The sequence below is a fragment of the Myxine glutinosa genome, chromosome 6, assembly GCF_964187855.1.
Source record: "Myxine glutinosa chromosome 6, kmMyxGlut1.1, whole genome shotgun sequence".
NCBI lineage: Eukaryota > Metazoa > Chordata > Myxini > Myxiniformes > Myxinidae > Myxine > Myxine glutinosa.
The window spans coordinates 155150986-155158352 of NC_136266.1; the positions used below are offsets into that span (position 1 = coordinate 155150986).

Below are 7367 nucleotides of genomic sequence, written 5' to 3' on the forward strand. Positions count from 1 at the left end.
CTGATGTTCCACAGCATCATCTTCTACAGCACGCTGATGTTCCACAGCATCATCTTCTACAGCACGCTGATGTTCCACAGCATCATCTTCTACAGCACGCTGTGGTTCAGCAGCATGCTGATACGCACCTCGTGAACGCCGCCACGCCCCGCCCACCGCCGCGGCGAAAACCGCCACCGCGGGGAAACCCGTCGACTCCACCGGCCTGGCGGAGCCAGCCGCACTCCTCCAGCTCCACCACCTGGTGCTGGTTCCACGCCAAGTTCGGCCACGAAGCTCGGCGGTGTCATCCGCCGTGCTCCTTCAACGGGTCGGGAAACGCCCGGGCCGGCGCTCAATTGTGGCGATGAGCGCCGGCCGTTCGAGCAGCCTGCTGTTCATAACGGACACCTTCTCCGGGCGCCGTTACCTGTGCGACACGGGAGCACAGGTGAGTGTCATTCCCGCCGGCACGTCAGACAAGCACGCCGCAGGTGGGGGCCCCGCGCTGCTTGCCGCGAACGGGACGCCCATCCGTACGTACGGAAAACGCTGCCTCTCTCTGCGGTTTGGAGGGCAGGTTTTCCGATGGACGTTCGTCACCGCCGACGTGCCCATGGCACTGCTTGGCGCGGACTTCCTGTGCGCTAATGGGCTCCTGGTCGACGTCAAGCGCAGACGGCTTGTCCAGGCCGAGACGTTCAGCTCGCTCGCATGTGCGTTGCCCAGCTCAACGAGCGGCTTGCCAAGCGGCTTGCCGAACGATTCGGTTCCGGCCACGTTGGTATGTACGCTTCCGGCAGCGGACGCATTCACCCGCCTCCTCGCCGGCTTCCCGGCCCTCACGCGGCCCACCTTCTCGGCGGGGGCCGTCAAGCACGGGGTGGCCCATCACATCCCCACCGTCGGGCCACCGGTCTACGCCCGGGCACGCCGCCTCGAGCCGACGAAGCTGGCGGTGGCAAAAGCGGAGTTCGCTACCCTGGAGCGACTCGGCATCGTTCGGCGCTCAGAGAGCGCTTGGGCGTCGCCGCTGCACATCGTGCCGAAGCCCGGCGGGGGATGGCGACCGTGCGGGGACTATCGCCGTCTCAATGACGCCACGACTCCCGACCGCTACCCCGTCCCCCACATTCAGGACTTTTCCGCCCGTTTGGCGGGCAGGTCCTTCTTCTCGAAGGTGGACCTCATACGCGGCTACCATCAGGTCCCCGTCAGGCCGGAGGACGTCCCGAAGACGGCGGTCATCACGCCATTCGGACTCTTCGAGTTCCTGCGCATGCCCTTCGGTCTGAAGAATGCGGCTCAGGCGTTCCAGCGACTGATGGACAGCGTCCTGCGCGACTTGGATTTTGTCTACGTCTACCTGGACGATATCCTCGTCGCCAGCGCGTCCCGCGAAGAGCACCTACGCCACCTCCGCACGCTCTTCGAACGCCTGGGCCAGCATGGCCTGATTGTGAACCCCGCAAAGTGCCGGTTCGGCGCCGCCACAATCGATTTTCTGGGGCACCGTGTCACCAGGCACGGCGCCGTCCCCCTGCCGGCCAAGGTGGAGGCGGTGAAGGGGTTTCCGCGCCCCCGCACGATCAGAGGGCTGCAGGAGTTCCTGGGCATGGTGAACTTTTACCATCGGTTCCTGCCCCGTATCGCCCAGCTCCTGCGCCCCCTGCACGAAGCTCTCCGAGGTAAGCCGGGCAAAGGCGACGTTACCTGGACCGAGCAGATGGACACGGCGTTCACGGGCGCGAAGCTCGCCTTGGCTAACGCCACCATGCTCGCGCACCCGGCGCCCGATGCACCGATCGCCCTCACCACCGATGCCTCGGACTACGCGGTGGGCGCGGTGCACGAGCAATGGGTGCGTGGAGCTTGGCAACCGCTGGCGTTCTTTAGCCGGCAGCTTCGCCCGCCCGAACGCCGTTACAGTACCTTCGACCGCGAGTTGCTCGGACTTCACTTGGCGGTCAGGCACTTCCGCCATCTGCTCGAAGGCCGGGCGTTCACTGCCTTCGTCGACCACAAGCCGCTGATCTTCGCGATGGGCAAGGTCACCGAGCCGTGGTCGGCCCGGCAGCAGCGTCACCTCTCGGCCGTGTCCGAGTACACGACGGACATCCAGCACGTCGCGGGGAAGGACAACCCGGTGGCGGATTGCCTTTCCCGGGCCGTCGCCCACGCAGTCCACCTCGGCATCGACTATGCCCGGATGGCAGCGGACCAGGCCGCTGACCCCGACGTCCAGGCCTTGCGGACCGCCGTCACGGGCCTCCGCGTCACCGAGGTGCCGTTCGACGGCGCGGGCGCGGCTCTCTTGTGCGACGTCTCCCTCGGGCGTCCTCGCCCCATTGTGCCCGCGGGCTGGCAGCGCCAGGTGTTTGACGCCATCCACGGCCTGTCCCACCCGGGCGCGAGGGCCTCCCAAAGGCTGATCGCCGACAAGTTCGTCTGGCATGGCCTCCGGAAGGCCGTCCGCGGCTGGGCCAGGACGTGCCTCGCGTGCCAGCGCGCCAAGGTGCACCGGCACACCCAGGCCCCGTTGGCCCCGTTCACGGTGCCGGAACGCCGGTTTGACCACGTCCACGTGGACCTGGTGGGACCTCTGCCCCCCTCGCGGGGTTTCACCTACGTCCTCACCATGGTGGACCGCACCACCCGGTGGCCGGAGGCCGTGCCCTTGGCGTCGACAACGGCGGCCGATGTCGCGCAGGCTTTCATCGCCACCTGGGTCGCCCGGTTCGGCGCCCCCTCAGACATCTCATCCGACCGCGGCCCCCAGTTCACCTCGGAGCTCTGGGGGGCGGTTGCGCAGGGGCTCGGGGTCCGGCTGCACCGAACCACGGCCTACCACCCCCAGGCTAACGGCCTGTGTGAGCGATTTCACCGCTCATTGAAGGCCGCGCTCCGGGCCACCCTCCGCGACGGCGGCTGGGTCGACAGGCTCCCCTGGGTCCTGCTGGGCCTCCGGACGGCGCCCAAGGAGGACCTGCGCGCATCCGCGGCGGAGTTGGTCTTCGGGCAACCGCTGCGGGTGCCGGGCGAGTTCCTCCCCGACTCCACGGCACCATGGTCCGCGGCACAGCAGCGCTCCGCTCTGCAAGAGACCGCCCAGAGGTTCGCCCCGGTGCCAACGGCATGCCACGGGCACCCACCGACGCACGTCGCCCCGGAGCTTCGCACGGCGGAGTACGTCTTCGTCCGCCACGATGCCCATCGGACACCACTGCGGCCCCCGTACGACGGGCCTTTCCGCGTGCTGGAGACCGGGGCGAAGCACTTCACCCTGGACATCGGCGGTACTCCTGACCGCGTTTCGGTAGACCGCCTCAAGCCGGCCCACCTCGATGTGGACCATCCACCGCCAGTGGCCCAACCCCCACGTCGGGGCCGCCCTCCTGCGGGCGGACCCCCGGCACCGCCCAGCCCCGCCGCCACGGCGCCCCCCGGTCCTGCACCCATCCCAGGGGCAGCCAGGGGCATCCCACCTGGTATCCCTGCACCCCGGACGCCGCCGATCGCCAGGGGGCGCTTCGGCCGGGTCATTCGTCTGCCCCGCAAACTGGCCCTCCAGGTGCGCGGGAATTCTGGGGGGGCGCGTGTGGCGGACACAAAAGCCCACTGGCGTGGTGACATCATTCCACGCACCGAGTGGGCGGTGGCCACGCCCGAGGGGTAGGCGTGGCCTCATGATATACCCCGGGCGACCAGCCCGGAGGAGTCTTAGTGTTACAGTGTAGTCTTACAATAAAGACGTTTATATGTTACCGCTTGTCCGCTTCCTCCTTGCTCACAAGCAGCGCGCGTAACGCCGCGCTTTACTTATACATTTTGAACTAAATGACGAGTGAGTGTTTGTGTCTCCAATGAGGTGAGAGAAATGTATTCCAAAGGTAGAGGCCTTGTCTCTGTTCAGCCAGCATGTTTCATTGATGCAGACGAGCAGGGGGATGGTTGTCCCTCCATCTTTCCTTCCATTCATACATTTTACCCTTCTACAGATGGTTTGGAGAGAGACGTCTGGGTTGATGGATGAACAGGAGGAGCACCGAGAAACAGTCTTGGCTCATTTGATTGCTCACTGGGTTTAAACTCTTCTACTTTTAAACTCATTGGCATATTTGGGTCAACAGATGTTCTAACGTTTTAAGAGCAACATGTCTTTCAATCCTGACAAATCTCACTCTTACTATGTCTCTCCGAAAAGACCGACTGGACAACCCTCCCATCTACTTTCTGAACAATCCACTCCAAGAAGTTCTGTCGCTCAAGCTTTTGGGTCTCACTATCTGCAATGATCTTTCCTGGGAAAACCACATTTTCAAGCTGGCCTCCAAAGCCAGTCACCGACTGGGCATCCTCCGTTGAGTGAAGTCCTTCCTTGGCACACCTGAGCTCCTCACCACATACAAGGCTTTCATCCGCAGCTCAATGGAATACTGCTCTCCCCTCTGGGCCGGTGCTCCTGCCTCACACCTAGCTCGGCTTCACGCTGTTGAAACCAAAGCTTTCAGAATCATTGGAATCTCCCGCGATGAAGCTAACTCCGAGGGCCTTTCACTCACTCACCGCAGGCAGGTAGGTCGTCTTTCTGTCTTCGACCGACTCCTCTCCGGCATTGCTCCCCCCGCTCTATCTGTGCTCTGTCCCCCAAATATTCCTGCAGGATGCACAAGATCTGCCAGCAACCCTCTTATGGTGAAACTGCCAAAATCTAGGCTCTCTGCTCACCTTCACTCTTTTATTCCGCTTTTCTCCCACCTCTGGAACAAACTCCCTCACTCTCTTCAATCCTACTCATCCCTCCAGGTCTTTAAAACAGCTGTTCACCACCATCTCTTATCTTCCCCCATCCAAAACCTTGATATTTTCTACCCCCGCTAATTCACCCCAGATCCACTTTTTGAAATACCAACTTATTTCATTGAAGTTCTAGCAGTGTCCATGTGTTTTATACCTCTCCCACCTACCCCCCCCCATTCCCATGCCTCCTCCCCCCAAGCCCTCTCCCTCCCACAGATCTCCCGATGTCCCTGTTCTCTGCTGTTGTACTTGTGTGCTTCCCTCTCTCTCCCCATCTTGTCTCCCACTCCCTTTATTATATTGTTGCGGTTCTGAGAATGTACATATTGATTAATAAAGGTTAAAGGTTTTGCCCCCATAGTTAGTCCACATGAAACACTTAGGCCACCTTAGAACATTAGTTATGTCATAGTATATGTGTAGAATAAGGCCATTCCAATTAGTGATACCTGCGTTGTGTAAAAAAAAAAAAAAGCTTAGGTCCCGTTCATTTTGCGGCCCACCCTCCAAATCTACCTCGTTGGGCAGCATCCAGTCTGTGCCCCATTTTTGCTACTGCCCCTCGCATTAGGATGCTCATACCAGCCAAATGCCACGAGGTAGGCCTGAAAAAGGGGGAGGAGCGCGAGGTCGGGTGTGGCCACGTCAAGCAGACGTCAAGGGCGGAGCCGGTAAGAGCCAACAACCAACCAGGGCTCGGGTGAAATGGCGTGAGGGGCGTGGTAAGGCGTGGCTGGCAAGTTCACAGGGTTCGCTGGGCGGCGCTATATAAACGCGCTCACAAAGCCCTTACAGAGGACTGATGAGCGAGGGGCTTTGTAACAGGGCTATTGCACTTTATCAAGAGGACTGAAGCCAAGATTGGTATTGTGAAGGACTCGCTGCATTGACAGGACTTGCTGGGAGAGCGCATTGTATAAGCAAGAACGATTGGAGAGCGCCCTGTATAAAGAACTCGCATCAGTGGCGCATTGTTGAGGAATTCGGCAGGAGAGACGCTTCGCCATTCGAACTGTTGGGAGCGCATATCGTGCCGGTTCGTTTATTACATACGCGGCTGAGCCGCGAAGTAACCGCCAGCTTAGTCTACTTCTCCCCCGATAATTGTCCGATCCGCACCAACGAACCACGAGGAGCGCCTGCCGTCTGTCCTACCATCTTCTTCGCGGTACGAGTCGGGGACCCGGAGAACGAGCTGTGGACATCATCCTGGACCATCAACCCTGACCATCTACATCCCCGTGTGAGTGTGTCTGTGTGTGCGGGCCCGTTTGTCCAGGGGATAAGTTAAGACTGTTCTTAAGGCTGCACTGTGTTTCTTCTTCTTCGCATCATTGTACAAAGTGTTAATAAACCAATCTGTTCTTCCTTTCTTCTTAATCCGACCGTATTAGTGATTTCTTCCATTGGGTAAGCGTGGCACGATTACAACTGCTCGGATCGGGTTTAGTACCTGTTAACGGCCCGGATCATGGCTCGCTATCGCTCGGCGTTTCCACTGCAACCGTGGTTCGGGCAGGGTTATTTCCTTGCTTCCTGGGAGGCGCTGGTAATTAGGTAATATTAATAATTCGGCCTACCACCCTATTCAGCGCTGACCGGAAGGAACGTCATAGCCCCGGATCGCGTCGGCGAGATAAAAGACAAGGGGATTAATCCCCCCTTGGTAAGGGGGAGGCCGACGTTGAGATCCGCAACAATATGTTTTGCTTGTCCGATTGTTTTTTTTGCAATTGATGTTAGCTCTTACACGAGCCTCGATCTTGTATACAAAACAAAATAAACCCTTCTAGCCCGGATAGCTTGTTTGCTTTGTTCCACCAAGGGAACTTTGATTTTCCGAACGGCTGAGATTTTACAAATGGGGATCGACTCCTAGGCGGTGGTATATCTAGATTTGAGGAAGTTGCTCTGAAAGGTGTCAATGTTCTCATGAGCGAGCTCTGCACACGTCCTCAGAGCAATGCCTGGAGAAGCTGACCCAATTGGCCTTGGAAAAGTTCCATGAGGGGGTCTGTCAATGTCCTCTTGGTCCCTTTCCAATTTGAGGGTGGCGATCACCAGCAGATACCCACTACAGTATACCCAAACTGTTTGAGTGGACCCACTATTCACGCCTCGCTGCTGCAGATGAGGAGAAGACTGCCCAGTGAATGGATTAGTACTGATTGGATTAGTACACCAATTTAGTTAGTACTTTAGGCAGGTCATCAGTTTTGGTCTTACTGATAACGGCATATGTTGGGGTCTTAATTTTGGGGGCCTGAAGGACAGCCTCAGCATAAGATAGTTTCCCTTGAGTTTTCACCTGTTGGATCTGGGCAGCTCTTTGGAATTCAGGGCTCCCCTCCTCCTCAAACCCCACACCTCCCCTCCTCCTCCTCAAACCCCACCACCCCTCCTCAAACCCCACACCCCTCCTCCTCAAACCCCACACCCCCTCCTCAAACCCCACACCCCTCCTCCTCCTCCTCAAACCCCACCTCCTCCTCAAACCCCACACCCCTCCTCCTCCTCCTCAAACCCCACTACCTCCTCCTCAAACCACACACTCCTCCTTCTCAAACCCCACCACCCCCTCCTCAAAC

At 59.2% G+C, this 7367-nt stretch overlaps 2 protein-coding genes across 6 annotated transcripts in view; one reads left to right on the forward strand and one right to left on the reverse strand.

The window, feature by feature from the left end:
• LOC144892684 (uncharacterized) overlaps positions 1-7367 on the forward strand; it is an 88328-nt gene that overhangs the window by 59541 nt on the left and 21420 nt on the right. The gene's annotated exons all lie outside the window — the stretch shown is intronic.
• The window catches only part of LOC137428924 (scavenger receptor cysteine-rich domain-containing group B protein-like), an 87424-nt gene that overhangs the window by 48919 nt on the left and 31138 nt on the right, over positions 1-7367 (reverse strand). The gene's annotated exons all lie outside the window — the stretch shown is intronic.